General features: G+C 35.7%; 1 pseudogene across 1 annotated transcript; it reads left to right on the top strand.

Moving 5' to 3' along the window:
- Window positions 1-118: 118 nt before the first annotated feature.
- On the top strand, window positions 119-12,870 carry LOC143250337 (uncharacterized; annotated as a pseudogene). Its single transcript, XR_013028145.1, has 5 exons — window positions 119-1,531; window positions 7,888-7,943; window positions 8,691-8,705; window positions 9,404-9,608; window positions 12,090-12,870. The product of XR_013028145.1 is annotated as an uncharacterized LOC143250337 (transcript).
- Window positions 12,871-22,506: the final 9,636 nt, after the last annotated feature.

The raw sequence follows: 22,506 nt of genomic DNA, 5'->3' as shown, positions 1-22,506 counted from the left end.
ATCGTACACTTAACGTATTTCAAACCCATAGGTTTACTGACTCACAAACGACTAATAAAAATATATATATTCAACTCATGTGAACTTTGATTTTGAGCGAATGTCATGTGGGTAACAATAAACAATATAAATATATACTTGAAATTACTTAACACTGTCTGCTTAATAGAAGACCGTATTTGACCAATAAAAATGAAAGGAGTTATACAATATTTAGTTCTATTGTTATACTACTTTATAAACATAACACCTGTGTCAACGTTAGAAACATATTACTATTAAATTAGGTTTTATCATAAATGCTGTATAAAAAATATAAATGATAAAGTGTACCTGGTCTGCCACTTGATGTCTTCATACCAGTGGCTGAGCGGCAAACACGAGAATTTACTACACTTTAACAACATTAATATTACTTTGAACATCAAGCGTGGTCAGAAGGTCTGACTTTTATTCTCTGCCTTAAAGAAAATATTTGAGATGTTTTATTGCTCGCTGTTCTTCGCCTTTCTTGAGTCTTTGTCTCTTGAAACAACCTCACAGACCAGCAGCTAAAGTTCCGAAGTATGACGTCATGGCCGAGTCCACGTGACTCGCCAAACCAATATATATCTCGAACGCGGCGTTAAACGCGAAATAGAACGCAGAGGTTATAAAACCGCTGAGGTTACAACACTCGTGAAACGTTGATTTTATCATATTTAAGAAAGAGAAAACGGAACAATTCGAAACATATTTTTAGCTCCTTATTATTACAGAGCATTTCAAGTTAAGAAAATGCCTGTGGTTGCGCAAGATTTTCTGACACGCTTTCTCACTCCACGATATTTGACCACTTCGTCTCGTAAAAATACGCCCAGCCTCCGCACGCTGGAGGACTCACAGGGATGTGTTCGAAGTGATGTTTCTTCTTCCGTTGTCCCGATCATATTTTTGCAAGACGACGACTCGGAATCTCCAGCGTCTGACCACCTTGATGTGTGTTCTCCTTTGCTGGACGAAGTTTGTCAACAAGGCATTAAAAGGTCCCAGTCCATGCGGAACCCCAGACGGCCCGAATCAGCTGGTTATCTTCGGAAAAGAATTGCTAGCATATCTGGCGAGAGTAGCGTGCTTCCAGACAAGTCAGTTCCTGTTCGGTCGTCTTCTAATCATTCACTACCGTTACCAGGTGATGAAGTCGAATTTCTTCCCTTACCGTTTACAGGAGATGAAGCCAAGATGGAGCGACTCCGCAACTTCTCGGTGACCTCGAAAGGAGTCATCAATCGAGGTGATTCCTTTCGCTCCAAATCTCGCAGCACACACAGTGTTTCTTCTACAGGGTCACGGAATTCCCTCTCCAGGACTCCCCCGAGAACCTCCAGTTTTGAGTTCTTTCTCCAGGATGCTCCAGATGTTCCTCCTGTGGTCGTCACAGATACCAAAGTTCACAGAGTACTAGTTGTGGGAGCATCTGATGTTGGAAAGTCGTCTTTAACCACTCAGTTCACAACTTCGGAATACATCTGCGCATACGAAAACTCTCACGGTAAGGACGAAGAAAAAAAAAAAAACTTGTAACGGTTTAGATCAAAATAATACATGCACCGCCATTTCTCTAAACTGAGCATATAAGAATTCGTTAAAAGTCAAAATTGAATATAAGTTAACATTGATGAATCGTGAGAAGTTACATTAAGCACGCATGCCAGTATTAAGAAACCATTGGAAACCAAACTTAAAATTCATGCTAATGTTAAGGAATCGTTAGACATTATTCTGAACATGCATTCCAACATGAATGATCTAGTTGAAGTTTCTCTGAACATACATGCCAACATAATTGAATTATTTGAAGTTTTTCTGAGCATACCTGCTGACATAAATTAATTATTTGAAGTATCTCTGAGCATACATGCCAACATAAATGAATTATTAGAAGTTTCTCTGAGCATACATGCCAACATAAATGAAATATTTGAAGTTTCTCTGAGCATACATGCCAACATAAATGAATTATTAGAAGTTTCTCTGAACATACATGCCAACATAAATGAATTATTAGAAGTTTCTCTGAGGATACATGCCAACATAAATGAATTATTAGAAGTTTCTCTGAACATACATGCCGACATAAATGAATTATTAGAAGTTTCTCTGAGCATACATGCCAACATAAATTAATTATTTGAAGTTTCTCTGAGCATACATGCCGACATAAATTGATAATTTCAAGTTGCTATTAACATTTATGTCAAAGTAAATTGATCATTTCAAGTTGTTATGAACATACATGTCCACATGAATGAGTTAGTTGATGTGAACATATCTTCTACATAAGTGAAAGTAAGTCAATCGTCATGTTTTTCTGGTCTTTATTATTTATTGGCTTTGTACAGAAAATGTTCTATTTTCTTTACGTGTTTAATATTAATGGCACTACTTTGCATTTCCAAACATATTAACATGCTATTTTAACTTACATATTATCAGCCACGAGTTTTATAGCAACGTGTAGCTCAACATTTGATAGATGTTCCCTCTATGAGTCGAGCTGATCAAGTGCTCTTGCGTCTCATATCGAATTTGTTCGTTCGTCCCTCGTCGCAATTTTGGTCTTCTAGACCAGGAAGGATCTGGTTCTCTTGGACCTCTTTTTTTCATATCGAATTTACAGAAACAGATTGTTTGTTTTGAATTTCGTGGAAAGCTATACGAGGGATATTCGCGCTAGCCGCCCCTAATTTAGTAGTGTAAGACTAGATGGAAGGCAGCTAGTCATCACCACCAACACTTGGGCTACTCTTTTACCAACGAAAAGTGGGATTGATCGTTACATTAGTATTACGTCCCCACGGCTGAAAGGGCGACAATATTTAGTGTGACGGGGATTCGAAACCGCGACCCTCATATTATAAGTCGAGTGTCCTATACACCCGACCATGCCAGACTACAAAAATAGAAATGTTAACATAGTATTTTGGTCAGTTTTATGATCTCACCTAGTAAAAGCCTTTTCTAAAAGACGAGACAGGATTATTATTTTTAACTATGTATTTATAAAAATATTTGTTAGCCCTAATAATATACACACCTTTTCTTTTATTTTCAAAGGGATGAGTTCTCAGTAAGTCCGCAAAAGCATTTGTTTCAGGTTACACCACTAATTATAGCAGTAACTACCAACTAAATATTGATTGTAGTTATCCAGAAAGTACATTGAAGACATTGTTTGGTGTCTTCATCTTTTAAAGACCAGTATTAAAAGCTATTACGTTTTGGCTTATGAAACCAATTAGCAACTGCGTTTTTGAGCTGGATGAAAATTCGTTGTGCTGTACTTTTTACAACAACAGGAAAAAAAAGGAGAATTATTTATTATATATTCCAGATAATTTTGTCATACCTTTGACGTTTTACTCTACTGGTAGATAATCTCTTCATGGTCCTGTACTGGTATTTTCTTTGTCGTTCTACTCTACTGGTGGATAATCTCTTCATAGTCCTCTACTGGTATTTACTTTGTCGTTCTACTCTACTGGTGGATAATCTTTTCATAGTCCTCTACTGGTATTTACTTTGTTGTTTTACTCTACTGGTGGATAATCTTTTCATAGTCCTCTACTGGTATTTCCTTTGACGTTTTACTCTACTGGTGGATAATCTTTTCATAGTTCTCTACTGGTATTTCTTTTAACGTTTCACTCTACTGGTGGATAATCTCTTCATAGTCCTCTACTGGTATTTCCTTTGACGTTTTACTCTACTGGTGGATAATCTTTTCATAGTCCTCTACTGGTATTTCTTTTAACGTTTTACTCTACTGGTGGATAATCTTTTCATAGTCCTCTACTGGTATTTCTTTTAACGTTTCACTCTACTGGTGGATAATCTCTTCATAGTTCTCTACTGGTATTTCCTTTGTCGTTTCACTCTACTGGTGGATAATCTCTTCATAGTTCTCTACTGGTATTTCCTTTGTCGTTTCACTCTACTGGTGGATAATCTCTCTTCATAGTTCTCTACTGGTATTTACTTGCTAATCTTGGAACGAAACGTCATCGTTCATTGATGACACCCACTCTGCAGGTTTTATAATAACAAGCATCTTGAGAAACTTTCTACAGGCTATCCTATGGTTGGTTAAATCCCTGCTGACAAGACTACCTTTAAACAGGCCAAAGGTTCATTGTAGCTTCATTGGAGAACGCGACGTGTATATGGTCGAATAAAGCTGTTGTGATGAAGTTTATTTGGTTTTCTTTCTTACGAAAACAGCCGTTGATTGATAAATGTTTATTGGTTTATTGAGTTTCGCGCAAAGCTACTCATGGGTTATGTACGTTACTCATTCATAATTTGGAAGTGATAGGCTAGAGGAAAGACAGCCAGTCAAAATCACGTAACGCCAACTTTTGGACTACTATTTCATCAACGAAAAGTGGGATTGATCATCACATAATAACGCTCCCAAGGTTGAAAAGGTGAATTGTTAATTATCTTGTTAATAATACCTGTAGATAAGCCTAGCATCACCGCAAGGCTTTTTGGCAGGAAGGTTTTATCAAAGTAATTTTTCTTTTGGATATTCGAACTAAACTACAAAACAGCTGTCTGCGCTAAGCCTTCCTAATTTTAAAGTATAAGACCAGAAGTAAGGAAGCCAACAAGTAACAGCATCAACCATTAACTTTGGAATATTTTAATAATAGAATCATAGTATCTGACCGTTTCTTTTATCACGCATTCATAGCCCAAAGTGAAGTTGTCGCGAATTGTTCTGCAACCATGAATTTTCAAAATGTTGTATTATTTGCAAAATTTCGCTGCATAAATACTTCTTTTCCAAAAGGATTGTTACATTCCACGAACCATAAAACTTTCAAAGCTGTACCACATTATCTAATGATCAGTAGTTCGTCGTAGACAAAATATGAGATCTTAAACAAATCGCCTGTGACGCAAAGACTCGCAACTATCACGGTTCACAACTATATTAGCATATGCATTCTTCCTATATGATCTTTCACCCTGAAAGAGTGGTTTCAGTTAAGTTTTGATGTTAGCAGCACTTGTATTTTCTTGTAAATATAATACGAAACATGAGAGTTCATACTAAGTTGATTTTCCGCGCACTTATTTGCTCTAATTTATAACTAGTTAAATCACCTAATGTGAACAAAAATGTGGAACAATAACAGTCGTGAAAGTTTCAAGAAAACTGAAACTCAATTATATACAATCTTTTATTTGATTATACGAAGAAAGAAACAAAGAAAGAAATAGTTAAAGCCGCTGTTGGAGACAACACAATTCGTGGCTAACATTCTGGAACCTGGTAAGAGTGGCTTGCCAAAACGTTGACTAAATATTTTTCTTTTCACTACAATTATTTTTATCATTCCTTTCCGTCTCCATAGTTTATTTCGCTATAGCTGAATTGGTAGTTGTTCTTATACAAACCAAAAAATGATACAGTATTCTGGTTTGATAAAAGGTTCCAATGTGAGAAACTAGTACTTTAGTTCGTTAAGAGCTTGGTGAAGGTCAGATTCTGAAATTTCACATTTTAATTGTGTGTGTTTTTTAAGTTTTACATTCATGTTGATGTGTTTGTTTGTGTACACAACCAAAATGAAAAAAAAAACAAGTTTCGCGGTTGAATTGTTTTTGTTTTTTTTAATGAACACGTGTAACTTAATCACATTTTCAACTTCCTGTTCAATTTTAATCTATTTTTATGCACAAGTAGTGGTAAAATTGATTTTATTCGGTAGTCCTACATTATTCTGTGGACTCACGCATGCGTAGTAGACGTTTTGTCAACGGGCTGTTCAACTCCACCTATCTCAAGTGGACTCAGAGTAAACCGATGAAACAGTGTTTTCACACAACTGTTTTATATTCTCCAGTTTTCCAGTACAGCTCTTTACTGCATTCCTAACAGATGGAACTTGAATCATTCAGTGAAACCCGAAGACAGTGAGAGTTGGCAAAGCTGTCACGACTTGTTCGTACTATGTTCATGAAGGCTGTATAATGTGTAAAGTAATAATACATCTGTGAGTTAAAAATAGCTATTGTTATGAATACTGCTACCAGTACTTGTGAAACTTCGGTAGTCCGAAGTGTCTCAGTACTTCATAACAGTTGAGCATGAATTCGATCTATCGTCTGTTTCTTTTATCTCTATATAAGGCGCAAAAAAAGTTTAACACGTGCCTAGAGAAGGATAAGTGTGACATTTAAAATGAAATCAAACTTAATTTACCATTACCAGAGTGTTTCGCAAAAACAAACAAATAAACAAGCTAACATACCGGGTCTTCTGCACATTAGAGATGAGCTGGGAAAACAGCAGTCGAGGCGACATTCTATTAGCTCGGTTTCATGTCCGTTTCGTTGCTTAAAAGGCAAGCAACCCGTCTTTTCAGTCTATGTTCATTTCAGCATACCATTTTCTTTTTCTATCTGATGAGATGAACTTACATTAAATAAACCACTAACAACCGTCGTCAACTCGCTTCGCTAAATATATAAATATTTAATTCAGCCACGTGCGATTTTTATTGCCAGTTTCTTTTAGGGTGGTTAATAAAATGAAGCTTTCGGGTATTTCCGGAACAGCTTCGTCTCCGTGTTTCCTTCGCCTTACCAGAACTATTAAACATGCGAAATAAGATGGTTTTAATGCATTCAAGCAATAAGCTTCATTTAATTAGGATGAAAAGCCATGAGCTGGTTTAGGTTTCATATGCACTTTGACACATTTCTTAAATTAAAAACACAAAAATTATACACATACTTCTACGTATTTCACCAAATGTACACCGAGTATCAACAGGCTTTATTTTATCAAGCATTTTCAATAATTAATCAACAAATTTATTTCGTTAAAAAAATTAATTAACACTTTCAGCGTGTAACAAAACTGGTGAGGCTTGGAAGCCTTCAAGTGTATCCACACCTAACATTAACATCATTAATAATACCTGCATTTAATGTGATTGTTTGTCTGTTTGTTTATGAATTTCGCGCAAAGATACTCGAGGGCTATCTGCGTTAGCCGTCCCTAATTTTGCAGTGTAAGACTAGAGGGAAGGCAGCTAGTCATCACCACCCACCACCAACTCTTGGGCTACTCTTTTACCAACGAATAGTGAGATTGGCTGTAACATTATAACGGCCCCACGGCTGAAAGAGCGGGTATGTTTGGTGTGAGGGGGATTCGAATCCGTGACCCTCAGGTTACGAGTAGAGTTCCTTAACCACCTGGCCATGCCGGGCTTCCTTTCACGTCGAATCGTATTTTCCTAAGCTTCTATATAAATGTTAACTTAATTGTAATTAATACATCAAAACAACAGCACAGTTAAGACATTGAAAAGAGCTATTATAACCTCGTAAAAATAAAGGGACATCGAATATTTCAGAGTTACTCTGCAGCCTTAAATTGTGAGTTCTTTTGTAAAAGGGAGAGCATGTTTGGTGTGACGGGGATTCGAACCCCCGACCTTCAAATTACGAGTCGAGTGCCTTAACCCACCTGGTTATGCAGTGTCCCCTTTTCAGGATGACTTTGTGAGAGCAAGAAATTCTTAACTTTTTTATATCTGGTATAACATTTATGTATTTTCATTTGTTTGTTTTAAACCAAACCCACGGTGGACTATCTGCTGTGTCCTCCGCAGGGAATCGAACCTCAAATTTTTCCATAAACTTGCCACAGTTCCACAGCAAAACATGAATTTAGATGGTGAGGTCGCGACACTCACGAATGATATATCTTATATTTTCTAGCCAGTAAAATGAAAAATCTTTGACTGTTATACTTGATATAAACTAACAATATTTTAAAATGATGAGATCGCAAAAATCTCGAATGATGTGTTTTCTGTAATCTAGATGGCGAGAACGAGAAATCGGTTACTGTTGTTTTGAACGAAGAGGAATCGGAGTTGGTTTTTTGTGGAATGTGACTCCCAAAAGTTCTTGGTGAGTTTATAATTTTGACACTAAATGTAACAGCTATACTTTGGAGAACTCTACAGGACTTAATGGGAACATATAACACAATGTTTAGATCTGTTTTAAAAATACTTAAATGTAATCAATAGTAAATCCTGCTTAAAAAACTATAAAACTTCTGACTTTTGTTACCTCACATCGTTGAATCGTTTTGGTTGTTCTTAAAAAAATAAAAAGAAGATGGCGCTCTTTTTGTCTCTTGTCCTTCATTATTTCACAAATAGCGAGAAAAAAAATAACAGAAGAGGGGGGGGAGACATTCCCTCGTGTACCTATCCCTTTTGTTTGGAATAGCCAATGGAAACGTTGGGAACACTATCCTTTTGTCAGAATATCCGGTTACGTTTTCATACGCCAGTCGCTTGCAGAATATATTTATCTTATATATTCCAAACGCCCTCAGTGGCACAGCGACGTGTCTGAGGACTTACAACGCAAAAATCTGAGTTTGTGCTTAATTACAAATAAACAAACACACGTCAATCTTTTCAGCTATACATGGAAGGGGAGACTGATGAATATCTAGTCCCAACTTTCTCCCCACTAATTTATTATTATTACATTGCTTTACTTTCAATCATTTGCCTTTATGCAGCGAAACCATTAAAAAAAATGGAAAACTTGACCAACACTTCATTCATTTAATCTGGATGTATTAGTTTCTGTGGTTATTTTAATAGGTACCAGTGATCCAGGTAAGTAATCCAAAATCTCAAGTACCTCTCGTCAGTCAAACAGCTCATAATTTACTGTATACTTCCACAATAGTCAAACAAATAATGTCACTTGCAAACACGCCTTGTTGAGTCTTTCCCTAACTATATCTCTTTTTTGTTGGTGGACTAAAATGGCGGTTTGTTCTCTAAACAATACAACTGTGTCGTAAGAATTTAAAACACGGGACTCGAACGTGGCCAACTATCGTGTATATGGCTATAGATATGAAGTTCCATGGTTCACATCCCCTTACCATCAAAAATAAATACATAAAAAAACGCACTCTGCACTTTGGTGTCACAGATGCGTTGTAAGAGTGGCAGAAAAAATACGCTATTCAGGTTTAGCAGAATAGTCCATTACTCAGCGGTAGGCGATATTCCCTCAAGTTTATCATTTTAAAATTTGGAACTGCCAGAGAAAATTTTTCTCATATAGTATTTCATGAAATTAAACAGATGTAATAAGCAAAACGTTTCCGACTAAATTTCACACGTTTTCATGAGACATAAGTTTCATTAACACGATTTTAAATCCTCGTACTTATTAGCCGGTGATGTTTTGTATTTAAGAGACTCCTAAAGTCGATCTCTTTTGTCTTATTCTTGACAGTCACAATGGAACTAGTTTTTTGAAACTTTATATCGGATTGTTTCTTTTCCTTATGTAACCTCAGGACCAGGAAAAAGACACCCCTAATTCCATTTCGGACTACGACGCCTATATTGTAGTATATTCCGTCACGGATAAGAGAAGTTTTCGGGACAGCAGTAAAATTCTTAACCGTCTTACGGCGAAGGAAGGTGTCGGTAGCAACAAAGCTGCGATTCTGGTCGGTAACAAGACAGATTTGGCTAGGCTACGGAACGTTTCAACAAAAGGTTTGTCACTCCGCACAATACGTTAAGGAACTATTGTATAATTAGGCCTATTCATGTATTCCTCGTAATAAAACCTGTAATTAGTTATTGGTCTTTTGAAAGTTCTCTGCACACATCAGGTTAGCCTATGATGAAAACCATGCGAATCAGTTCGAAATTTTCTACGTTTGATTTTGCTCATTTTTATTTTTACTCTGTTTCATTTAACATATAAAACGAGGAATGTGTCCACAAGATGTGGCACCTATAATAAGTTTGCTGATGAGGCAGTCTGACAAATAAAATCACGTTATTTTATTCAAAGAAACTGAAATCTTGTAGAGTTAACGATTCAGCAAACACATCATGTTTTAAATGGTAATAAAACTAGTTATTTCTGTCTCTATCTTTTTAAAGTTAATTAATGAATTAATTTTTATGATTACTTACGAGACGTTAGGCTTAGTTATCCGTAGTTTAAACGAACAAACGTCAGCTGTATTTTTGAGTATATCTAAGACTTACCTACTTGAATTTGAAGTACAGCTTAGTTTGATGTGAAGTCGCATCTGGATTGACACCTACCGGACCTTTAGGAACATTTCGATTTAAAATTAAATTCATTGCTTGTGTTACAACCCTAATGCAAAACAATTATTTATTCTGCGTCCATTTCCTAATAAATATTTAGTCGATGTCTGTCCAACTTACCACAGATATCATACGTTGATAAATATTGAGTCTATGCCACAGACGTCATACTTTGTACTATGTTTTGGGAAATTTTAAAAACCAGAACGAATAAACGTAATTTGAAGGAACATTAGAATGTGCTTATTAATGAATTATAATTATCTTTTAGAATGTTTCTGTTCATTTTACTGACTGTAAAATAAATACAATAAAGACATACAATAAAACAATAAGAAAATGAATTATTTTATGTATCGCTTTACACAGAACTAACAAAACATATAATATTATGCGTTCACTTTATAAGGTTTTTTAAGACATATAGCTGAACATAGTTTGAATTATGATTATCCACTCAGATTCCCGCCATACAAAATTGTCTTGTATAATTACTATCTACAGATGTAATTAGCATTATAGGTTTGAATTCTGAATTATTTGGAATTTGTCACAAAGTTTCACAATGGGCTATCTGTGCTTTGCCCACCAAGGGTATCAAAACCTGGTTTTTAGCAATGTGAGTCCGCATAGATACCACTGTTATGCCTCTGGGAGGCAGCATTATTAGTGACATAAATGTAACAGATCATGTTTTTCTATCTTAGGCGTTATAAGCTGCAAGACTTAAAGCTTCATAAAGGTATGCAATGGGAGGATTCGAGGAGTTCGGTCGAACCTCTATTTTGTTATGTAAAAAAAAAAATTGTTTATATAAACGCTTAACACACAGTGTGTTGTTGAAATTCCAATGGACACTCGCACCAAACATGCTCACCTTTTAAGCCGTGTGGGCGTTTTAACTTGACGGTCAATCCCATTATTCATTGGTAAAAGAGTAGCCCGAGAGTTGACGGTGAAGTAATGACTAGTTACCTTCCGTCTAGTCTTACACTGCTAAATTAAGGACGGCTAGCGCAGATAGCCCTCGTGTAGCTTTGCGCGAAATTCATAAACAAACAAAAACAAACCAATGTAAACTTTTCTTACTAGAAATAATTACAGGGCCTATGCCAAAGAGTTGTGACTAAAATTAATATCAGTTTTTATTGTAATATAATATTCCATAACCTATCAATCAACGGATAATTTATTACCAACCAATACCTTATACATCACAAAACGCAATGTAAACTATCACGTAGATTTGGTTTAATTTAGTATTTACAGAAACAGAAGAGAGAGAGAGAGTGGTAAAGTGTATACTTTACGTTCATTTTTATACAAAAATTTTAGAAGATTGCACAGATTATACGGGAAGTGAAAATTTTGCAATTTGCTAACCGGAAATATTAATTTTATATGCACTTCCTACATTTTAACAGTATTTCCTGCATCAATATCAATCAGAATGTCAACTACAAAGCCTCTTCATGATCAGTGTCTAAGACTAAAACCTGTTATATGTAAGACACATTGTCATGGAACAAACTATACTGCTATTAGTGGCAAACGAAGTTAGACGGTCAGCCTTAGTAAAATGGTTACCATTTTATAACATCAGTTATGAAGTGCTGCCATCAGGGTTAATTATGTGTAACTATTGTCACTAGAAACTATATTTAATAAAACGGGGTTAATATTTGAAACATTTTGCTTTCTCATGACATTTTCATAAATTGGTGAAAACTGCAATCGAAGTTAATCATGTGTAATTATAAATGAACTATGACCTCTACGATTAAAATTCTAATATTGCATATCAAATTTTAAATTATAATCATATCATTAAGGTTGGAGAAAGAATGAGTGTCAATATATTTCATGGTATTCAATAATTTTAATATAGTTATGTACTTTGTGTTTTCGTAGATGGTCGAGCTTTAGCAAACGATCATATGTGGAAGTTTATTGAAACATCAACTGGTATAAATCACCATGTTGACGAACTCCTGGTAGGAATCTTAAGCCAAATTCGACTACATTGCAAACATCGGGAGAGACTAAACAAGCAACGAGAATCGGATACGTTAATGGTTCCCGGTTTTTTCTCATTCTGTTCCACATCTAAAACGAAAGTTTTTTGTAAAAAGAATTTTGGAGAAAGCTGTTCTGAAGTCCAGATCTTGCGACAATCTTCACGTTTTGTGATAAATATTTGAATAAAAACGCAAGAAAGTGTAAAATGTTTTGATAATTAAGGTATTTGTGAGTGGAAATTTGAACAACAAAAACTCTCATTACAAACTCAATCGCCAAGAGACTAGGGTTATGTTTCCTTTAGCTATCTATGTGAGAACGATAATCCTATCGATTGCTGATAGTTTTGAAAACGTGTAATCATATCCTTTAAAGATCTCAGATCGACTTCTAATTTACATTAATATTACTGTCTTCTTGGGTTACTTGAGAAATTGGCTTGGGTCTTCTTCTGAATGTATATGTATCTTAACCAGTGTTGTCTATCATATATATAAATATATATATAACACATTGTAATTTTGAACTATAATTTCACTTGTTGTTGTTTTTTTTTCTGTGGGTGTATTATTTTTGACTTTCGTACAAGCTTTTCGAGGACTATCTGCGCAAGCCATCCTTCATTTAGAAGTAGTAAACAAAGATTAAAAGGAAAGGAAGGCCAATATCAGTCGCCGCCAGCTCTTTGACTGCTCTTTCTTATGGAACGAAAAATTATAATAATATATAATTAATAACTCCCTGAGGCTAAAAGTGCGAGCATTTTCGATGATGGATTTGAAGTCACGACCCGAAAATTGCGAGTCGACTGCCCTAACCACCATGCCAGACATAGCATTACAGAAACAATAATATTGCCCTACTATTGAGTACGAAGTTAGCAAGGTTAAACCTAAATAGCCAGTAGAAGAAAAAAATGAACCAGTTCATTGCATATCTTCCAGTATCATGTTAATCGTATGTTTAATATCTATTTTAATTCTTCTGTATATAAACATTGTAAATAAAGAATTGCCGAGTATATAATAAAAATAACAAGAACGTAATTCTAGTTGTTTAAGTTTCACGATTAGCAAAGCTTTATTACGTTGAAAAGTATACGCTTTCTAATCCGTACTACTTCCATAAATCTATTTTAATGATACGTGGTAAATAAATCTACTTTTGTGACCGTTGTGTTCTGAGTTGATTGTTTCCTTATACAAATACTTTCTATGAGTTTTTTTAAATTATCGTATTAAAAATAATATTGTACATCGCTCTTTAAAATCCATGACTAAGAAATATTTAACACTCCTACGAAAAGACGTTTCTAGTCCTGATTTCTCCAAGCCCGTTCCCCTGGCTGTGGTTTCGCTAGATAGTAGATAGGGACAGTGGGAATCTCGTTAATCCATTCATTAATGGATTTAAATGGCAATTTCATTTAAATACAAAATTATTAGCCTAATATTAATAACCTTTCAAGTTGCTCTGGGGCCTATTAGGCCCCACTTTTCGTAGGAGTGTTAATCTAACCTTGTTTTCAACTGGATCTAGAACTCACATTTATATATCTTCCCTATTCCCCGATTTCGTAATGTCATCACACACTGAATAATCAGAAGGAAACAAAATATTAAAAATGTGACAACTGTAGTTTTTTACATCATCTAATATCACGAACCGCTCTTGTGTTTTTATCTGCAGTTTTATGTGCATCATAATTTAAAGTGGGTTATAACACTGGTTAATTATATGTATAACCTGCTGACCACAGATACGTTATTTATGTGTTTTTTGCGTGTTATTAAGCAATATACTACCTGCGTTTTGTCTGCGTCATACTGTGCTCTAGTGTAAATTGTTAGGTAAGCGATATAGGCCCAGCATGGCCAAACGTGTTAAGGCGTGCGACTCGTAATCTGAGGGTCGCGGGTTCGCATCCCCGTCGTGCCAAACATGCTCGCCATTTCAGCCGTGGGGGGCGTTATAATGTAACGGTCAATCCCACTATTCGTTGGTAAAAGAGTAGCCCAAGAGTTGGCGGTAGGGGATGATGACTAGCTGCCTTCCCTCCAGTTTTACACTGCTAAATTAGGAATAGCTAGTGCAGATAGCCCTCGAGTAGTTTTACAATAAATTAAAAAAAAAAATTGAGCTATGTAGCTTGAATTAAAGACTTTCATGAGCTTATGGAAAAGACCCAAAAATAAGTTCATCGATTTTTATTTCCTTCTGAGCATTATGATTACCATAACAAAACTGAGAAAGGATGACAGTAAACAGCCGGATATCAAAATAATCAAACATAAATATAATTTAGTAACATTTTAAAATTTATTTTATTGAAAATGTTGAATACACAAAAAATAACGAGACCACAAAACGTCACAGCAAAAAACTAGATTAGAAGGAAACAAAAAATCAAGTTTACGCAAAGAAAAGCCGTCAGAAGAAAAAATTAAACAGTAAAAACTTAATGTTAATGTTGAACTGTATGATGACAACATCAGGAAGAAAGTGAAACGGAACAGTATAAATCTATCGCGTGCATACTGTCTAATAATTCATATTACTTCGTACCAAGGCCCGACATGGCCAGGTGGTATACGCGTTTGACTCGTAATCCGAGGGTTGCGGATTCGAATCCCCATCACACCAAACATGCTCGCCCTTTCAACCGTGGGGGCATTATAATGTGACAATCAATCCCACTATTCGTAAGTAAAAGGAATGGCTCAAAAGTTGGCGGTGGATGATGATGACTAGCTGCCTTCCCTCTAGTCTTACACTGCTAAATAAGGGACGGCTAGCGCAGATAGCCCTCTTGTAGCTTTGAGCGAAATTTAAAAAAACAACAACATATAATTAGAGGTGTTTCTATTCTTTCATATAAGAATTATAATCTTCAAAAAATTTTCCAGCAAAAAATAACCTGGTATATAACCTGGTAAATATTCAATAACTTAGATTATGCAAAAACAAACAAATAAAACTTTGTACCATATAAAGTTTGAGAACACTCATCAAGTTCGGGCTCATATATGCTTCAATCTGCCCGACATAACCACTTGGTTAGAGAGATCGGGTTATAATACCTATTCCACCATACATGCTCGTGTGGGCGTTATAATATTAAGCCAATCTACTAATCTTTGGAAAAAGAGTAGCCTAAGAGTTGGCGACTGGTGGTGATGACGAGCTGCCTTCCCTTCCGTCTTTTACTGCTAAATTAGGGACGACTAGCTCAGATAGCCTTCGTTTAGCGTTGCGTGAAATTAATAACAAACAAACAAATACTTAAAACTACACGTAAAGTGAAAAGCAACATGATAGGTTTTAATAAAATGTTTCTATTCAATTGAAATTCATTCTAATAATGCGTCACAGAAAGTAAAGTATTTTCGTCGAAATATTTAACGTAAAAATAAATATAACATATCCACCGTCTTATTATAAAAAGATCCACCAAAAGATAAATATTTTGGGGGCGCTTTAGTTTTCTAGCTTTCGTTCAGGTAAATTTTGTTCCCGGGTCATTGTTTGTTTGTTTTTGAAATTCACACAAAGCTACTCGAGGGCTATCTGTGCTAGCCGTCCCTAATTTAGCAGTGTAAGACTAGAGGGAAGGCAGCTAGTCATCACCACCCACCGCCAACTCTTGGGCTACTCTTTACCAACGAATAGTGGGATTGACTGTCACATTATAGCGCCCCCACGGCTGGGAGAGCGAGCATGTTTGGCGCGACGCGGGCGCGAACCCGCGACCCTCGGATTACGAGTCGCACGCCTTAACACGCTTGGCGATGCCGGGCCCCCCCGAGTCATTGCATTTGACACTTAACACGTGAATGAAATAACATTATTGTTATTTTTAAAACTTAATCACATATTATAACTCTATAATTATAGAAAATAATGAAATATTTTAAGGCAAAAATTAATCGTACGAGATCATTTAATATCATAATAGTCTGCATATTTAGTATTTATCGAAAATGTCTAATATAATAATGATCAAATGTCAAGGATAATATTTATAATATTTAATATTTATCAATAGTACAAAGAAACAAAAGAGTCTATGTGTCAAAGGATAACATTAGCTTCCTTTAATATTATGTTCTAACAGTGTGCTTGTTTGTGTGTTTTTTTAGAGTGAAGCCACATTGGGCTCTATGCTGAGTCTACCGAGGGGAATCGAACCCCTAATTCCAGGATTGTATGTTCTAAAAAATTGACTTCAGACGAGCGTTTGAATGTAGCATTTGGTTTGGTGGCGCCCTGGGATTGTTACAAAAGTTATTGTGGCATCCTGAGGCTGTTTCGAAAGTCCATGGGACGTCTTGGCGCTGTTACGAAAGTTCTGGAAACTAGATGCGAGTTGGTAACAATCAGTTCGTTAAAGAGCATAACAGTACACATCTTACGATGTGCTCGTTGTAGTAGAGTTTTAACTCTAAATGTTAGCATTTTAAACTCTCAGTCTCACTATTAAGCCACCAGAGGACTGGCGCTACTTTGCTACTGTGAAAAAAACAAGAATTTGTCAAATGCATACCAGTTTTTATGTCTTTGTTACATTACGAAATACGCCATGTCAAATGATTAAATAAATATACATAATGCATTCATTTCACTTCTGTGAAGCTAATACTGAAAAGTCGTTTAATCACAACATAGTTTTGTGAAAACTAGTTTCATTCTTTTGAAAGTCACCCTTGAACTTTATGTTAAAGGCTTACAGAAAATGTACACAATAAAAACCATAAATTAATATAGTTAAGATTTCTCAAGATATAAAGCTCCCTTGAATATGCTGTCTGCAGGATTGTGTTTGGATGTGCTAGTGAAATACTTAAGAATTTGTGCTCTGTTTTGACAGTAAGAGATAATATGCTCATACATCCGCTTTTTACTGCATTGTTGTTTATATGAATATATTGTACGAGTTTTACTACACTTTAGCTAGTACAAATAAATCTAATAACTGAATTCAATGTGTGTATTTTCTTGTAGCAAAGACACATCGGGCTATCTGCTGAGCCCACCGAGGGGAATCGAACCGTTGATTTTAGCGTTGTTAATTCGTAAACATACCGCTGTACTAGCGGGGGGTGACTGAATTTACATTTGTATGTTTCTTTAAATTGCTGTGAGGGTAATAGTCGTTTATCGTTGTTGATTTGGCAATTTATAAGCTAAAACACAAAATAATGAAAACGGTTTAATTAACCTCATTAACGACTCACATGGAATGTATCGAAAGATAAACATTACAGTTTTTTATAACGCTACGAGAACTTTGCCTATTTTCACGAAATTAACTCAACATACTTTACTTTCCTATCTGAACATTAATGTCACGAACACTGGTCTCACTGCTTTCCTTTATATGGTTGACCGTTTGTGTTTGACGTTTACCGTTCACTGACAATTTATCTGTCGGACATAATAACACAGAAGATGAAGAGAAGAGAATGGGAACTGTTCTTGTCGTTCGTGATCACGCGTCTCTGGCTCGAGACATCAAAATACAAAGTAATTTTAGCAAAGGAACGAGGCAAAATAGTAGAAAAAATTAATGATGAGTCGAAAGCATAACATGTGCACACATGTGTGTGTGTGTAAAAATTGCTATAACTGAAAAGTAACATCATTTAAACTTATGTAAATTAACCTAAAATCTTAAAGATAGATAACATAATGTATTTATTCTTGGAAAGTTGAAGAATTTTGTAAAACACATCAGGGTTTTTTACTAAGAAAATATCATTTTTAAACAAGGTTCAGCTAGTTATAATTAAGTATGAATATTGAAAGCAAGAGAAGTCCACTAGTCCAGTACAGAACTAATGTTTTAAATGAAATAAAACAAGTCGAAAGAAAAGAAACGCGCCGAAGAAGTAACTTCACATTGTTTTAAGCAAACCAAAAATAAAAAAACTCGCCATAGTAACGGTGTTAACCTGGCTTGGCCTGGTGGGTTAAGTCGTTCGACTCGTAATCTGAGGGTCGCGGATTCGAATCCCCGTCACACCAAACATACTCGCCCTTTCAGCTGTGGAGGCGTTGTAATGTGACGGTCAATCCAATTATTCGTTGAGAAAAGAGTAGTCCAAGAATTGGCGGTGGGTAGTGATGATTAGCTGCCTTCCCTCTAGTCTTACACTGCTAAGTTAGGGACGGCTAGCGAAGATAGCCCTCGTGTAGCTTTGCACGAAATTCAAAAAAACAGTCACACCAAACATACTCGCCCTTTCAGCCTTGGAGGCGTTGTAATGTGACGGTCAATCCAATTATTCGTTGAGAAAAGAGTAGTCCAAGAATTGGCGGTGGGTAGTGATGATTAGCTGCCTTCCCTCTAGTCTTACACTGCTAAATTAGGGACGGCTAGCGAAGATAGCCCTCGTGTAGCTTTGCGCGAAATTCAAAAAAACATTAACGGTGTTCTATAGGTATGGATAATCAAAACAGTCAATAAATTTAATTTCTGTATGTGAGTATTTTGATTCTCTTCACTGAAAGAGGTCCTCTTTGGTTTCATTATCATATAATGTTTTTATATCATACGTTACTTTAGGAAAGTTTTTTTATCTAATCGAGAGAGAGAGAGAGAAAATTATATTCGTCCACAATAACGGGTGAGAAAGTGGAGAAAACGCTGATAAATATCGAGTTTACTAGATAGACAGGGGCGTAAGAAATATACGACATCGATAATGTATCTTCTTTGGAAAAATGTTGTTGCATCTTATAATCTAATCCCACTCAGTTATCAAAAACTTTTATCGCCTATGAGCTTGAGCGAGCTTGTATCCTAGCAACAAGTATAAGTCAAGAGTCAATTCATTCTCAACAGTTAATATAGCGGACCGTAAGACAGCTTTCAATATGAATACATTTACCGTCTAATGTTTAGTCGTCATCCGAGGGTCGCGGGTTCGAATCCCGGTCGCACCAAACATGCTCGCCCTTTCAGCTGTAGAGACGTTATAATGTGACGGTCAATCCCACTATTCATTGATAATAGAGTAGCCCAAGAGTTGGCGGTGGGTAGTGATGACTAGCTGCCTTCCCTCTAGCCTTACACTGCTAAATTAGGGACGGCTACCGCAGATAGCCCTCGTGTAGCTTTGCGCGAAATTCAAAACAAACAAGCCAAAATATTCTATAAATTGTATTTACAAAATATAATATATTACGCACTATTTATTTTTATTATTCAAAGGGATTTGTTGTTTTCTCGATGTCATAAAACAATTAATTGCTGTATTTGCACACTTTAGTTATTATTTCTTGTCTTAAGTAGGCTTACATATCTTGTTGTCACTTCACTATCGTTAGCTAAGAAGTTCAGTATTTTGAAATCCATCTAAGCGTTTTTATAATTTACTAACGTTGGTTCTCGTGATATTATAACCTTTAAAATTTCAATTATTATTAAATGAAAATAAGAAAAATATCTGAATTTTGTATTTTATAATTTCTTACAGAGAAGGAGTTATATATTTATTTACAATTGGACAATGCCGTGAACGTCGCTTGCTTAGAGTCTTGTGTGATCTAGAACTTTCGATCATGGTAGTTTATTTATACTAGTCTTATGTACTAACACAGTTTTATTCTATTATTTTAGAATCGAATCTAATAATTGTAACACGTCAATCGAGAACTCAACCAGAGTGACTCGCCTTTATCTACGATTTGGAAGATATTAATAATTACAATTACTTAGCTATCAAATATTTCACCGTAGTTTCAACTGTGAGTGCATTATAGGAGTGTCTGTCAATCTCTTGGCTCGTATGGTTCACTGGTTAACCTCCCTATGGTCAGTAGTTCTAAATAAAGTACGGCGGAAGGAAGACTAAATAGCTTTACCATAAATACTAGAACTGCAAATTATATGCGCATTCCCTCTCAGATACAAAACCTTGACATGTCAAGCAAGCTCGCTAAATCCTGAATTATAGGGTTAACTTCTTGATTACTGCTAGTGATACAAGCTTTCAATATCTCAAACGACCTAACTACTACGATCATAAAAAAGGTGCACACTTTCCAACTTGTGATGACTTCATTATTCCAAGTCTAATAAACTCACATAGTACTTTTAGTTATCTCAACTTTAACGGATACCTATCTAGCTATTTGTTATCATATTGGCTGAAAGACCAATAGGTAGATAGAATAAACATATGGCTATGTCTTTGATGGTATATTTAATATACGGATCTACACGTTCTAGTTAATACGTTAGTCTATTTATTTAGAAACTGCTGTCGTGTACAGCATTGAACAGGTGGCAGACAAGTAGGCTATTAATATTAGCGGCTCCTACGTTTATTAAAAACCCCAACATTAGAAGAGGCGTGACATATAGTCGCGTACAATATTAAAATACTTCATTCCTACTACAGCACCCCTAGTGGATCAGCGGTAAATTTCCGAACTTGGACCACTAAACTTCGGGGTTAACTCCCTGCAGTGAACATGTAGCTATTTGTGTAACAACAAGCTACTTCAGCACAGAAATGTACAAGATAAAAAATACTGTTTATTTTTATGTTTTTATTCAAAGCTAATTTACATTTATAATTTTTATTTGTCTCGCATTAACACCCGTGTGATATATATTATACTAAAGACTTATCAATATTTTAATTTTGAAAGAGCACACCAGAAGGCGAATTAATGGCAAGCAGCATGCGTGGTTACAAGTATGTAGAGTCGAAACAGTAAATTCAAACTATACAACAAAGTATTTCTTAATCTGATAGCACCCCCAGTGGCTCAGCGGTATGTCTGCGGACTTACAACCCTAAAAACCGGGTTTCGATACCCATGGTGGGCAGAGCACAGATAGCCCATTGTGTAGCTTTGTGCTTAATTCAAAACAACAACATAATCTTATATATACGTCTACGAAGGCCACGCATGAAAAAGAAATGAATTTATATTATCTAAAAACAACCAACATAATGAAGTGGTTAATACTATATCAGTTAGATAAATATTTTCTTTACGAAGACATTATAATATTGACGCATTATTCAGATATTAAGACAGCACAGTGTGTACTCGTAATACAACGAAAGAAATTACATCAGTGAAACACACTATTCAAATTGTTTGTTTTTAAAGCAAAGTCCCATTGGACTATCTGCTGTGTCAAGCATGAGAATCAAACCCAGGAATTTGACGTTGCAAATCCGTAAACTTTCCGCTGTTCCACCGAAGGACCGCATAACTCAGTAATAAAAAAATAATATAATAAATTCAATATGCTCTCCTAATAGAACAAAAAATTAGTCAATGAAAGTATTGAAACAGTAACGAAGGCCCGGCATGGCTAGGTGGGTTAAGGCGTGCGACTCGTAATCCGAGGGTCGCGGATTCGAACCTTCGTCGCACCAAATATGCTCGCCCTTTCAGCCGTTGGGGCGTTATAATGATACAGTCAATCCCACTATTCGTTGGTAAAAGAGTAGCCCAAAGTTGGCGGTGGGTGGTGATGACTAGCTGCCTTCCCTCTAGTCTTACACTGCTAAATTAGGGACGGCTAGCGCAGATAGCCATCGAGTAGCTTTGTGCGAAATTAAAAAAAACAACAACAAAACAAACAGTATCCATTTTGAAGTTTGACAGAAAACTGCAATTTCGAAACTAATTTTACAGAAGTGTCATGAAATCCATGTTATCATTCTCTCAACTCATTCTTATAAAGACTAATTAGATTTTGTTATCCAGGTTAATAAAATTATTTAGGTACGAAGAAAGTCATTTAATGAGGTTTAAATACCTTTTCTCTTGTACGATTCTAATATAAAGGTTCTTTCAGAACATAAGCTGAGACCTCTAGTGTTCTATTTCTCAAAAACAACTATTTTTGTTGACGTACAAGATGATGCAAAAGACACGCCTCCAATGAGTCAATGGTATGTCTGCTGACTAACAACACTATAAACTGTGTAGAGTAGAGACAGACCGATGTGTAGCTCTGTGCTTATACTCCGAATAAACAAATAAATGTCACACACCTCTCTAAGTCTCTCTAACCGTGGTTTTTCAACATGTCTGTCTTTCATTGGTTATTTCCTTCCCTTTCCTTAGAATAATTGCATCGGATGTCATTAACTGACACGAACGTGTGGAAGTGGACCTGAAGTGACATTGTTTTATGATATCAATGGTAAACGTTTCAAACATTATTTGTAAAAATCATGTTAGAGTGCGACTTTTGTACTACCTTGTTAATTCGCTAATTTCCACGCATACCCTTTTCCTTCCCGTTATATCAAAATTTATCACATGATAAAATGTG

Source organism: Tachypleus tridentatus, chromosome 5 (genome assembly GCF_004210375.1).
Source record: "Tachypleus tridentatus isolate NWPU-2018 chromosome 5, ASM421037v1, whole genome shotgun sequence".
In the NCBI taxonomy this organism is placed as follows: domain Eukaryota; kingdom Metazoa; phylum Arthropoda; class Merostomata; order Xiphosura; family Limulidae; genus Tachypleus; species Tachypleus tridentatus.
The sequence above is the reverse complement of the archived record's forward strand: the minus strand, read 5'-3'. Positions and strand labels throughout refer to the sequence as shown.